Source organism: Parasteatoda tepidariorum, chromosome 2 (genome assembly GCF_043381705.1).
Source record: "Parasteatoda tepidariorum isolate YZ-2023 chromosome 2, CAS_Ptep_4.0, whole genome shotgun sequence".
Lineage (NCBI taxonomy): Eukaryota > Metazoa > Arthropoda > Arachnida > Araneae > Theridiidae > Parasteatoda > Parasteatoda tepidariorum.
This window is the reverse complement of record NC_092205.1, coordinates 99,612,482-99,612,934: the sequence shown is the minus strand read 5'-3', so window position 1 is coordinate 99,612,934 and position 453 is coordinate 99,612,482.

Genomic DNA, 453 nt, shown 5'->3' with positions numbered 1-453 from the left:
GGAGAGCGAGATACTTTATAAGCTTATATTCATGATTAATATTAATTTTTAATCAGTAAATAGCTGTTATAATCATTAACTAAAGAAAGAAAGTTATATTGTAAAATATAATTACTTCTCCAGGTCATCATAGAGAGTCGTCATTCCGTGTAGAATTTTATATATGTTTTAAGTAAACTAAAATATTGAGAAAAAGGCAAAAAACCTTGTTTAAATTTCTTTCAATTTAAACTTCTTTTTTTTTTAACTCGAGTAATTTTCCGGAATTTTGACTTGGGCTCACAATCATCCCTGATTATTAAATGTAACCTATAAAAATGAAATATAAAACTACACAAATTCAGAATAAAAAAAAATTCAAATTGGAAAAACAAAATAAAAACTCAATTGGAAATAAATTTAATGTTAAATTAACTATTTTCTTCCACATTAGTAAGTAAGTACGTTTAAATA